Here is a 465-nt window from a genome sequence, read left to right as displayed (position 1 = left end):
CACTGTTTTTAAAAAGTCTGGTTAATTGTGTCTCGATTGTTATGGCATGGCGCCATTTGTTTTAAGAATTGTTTGCCGTGGCTAAGATGTCATTGCTTTACAGTTATTTTACCACTACCTACCATTAAACACTGTGAATAAAATATCATCTATATTGACATTCTATCTTGATGGTTTTTGGGTGTGCGTTAGCCTGCCTGTGGCGCTAGTTGGGATAATCGTCAATTCCATCGGCAAAACAGAACAGTAAAATAACTCAAGTAAGACATTTTAGGTCAATTGATGAACTAAAATCGTATGTCTACATTACCGCAATACAGATTTACGTAACTTAGAACCAACAATTGTCCCCATTTTGAATTTCGAATAAAAAATAAACAACCTTAGTAAGAAGCTATGTCATTGAGAGAGACTTATTAACCAAGACTATAATTATTCCCCTTTTACGAACTCTTTAGTTATGAA

This window comes from Lottia gigantea (genome assembly GCF_000327385.1).
Source record: "Lottia gigantea unplaced genomic scaffold LOTGIsca_36, whole genome shotgun sequence".
Taxonomy (NCBI): Eukaryota; Metazoa; Mollusca; class Gastropoda; family Lottiidae; genus Lottia; species Lottia gigantea.
The sequence above is the reverse complement of the archived record's forward strand: the minus strand, read 5'-3'. Positions refer to the sequence as shown.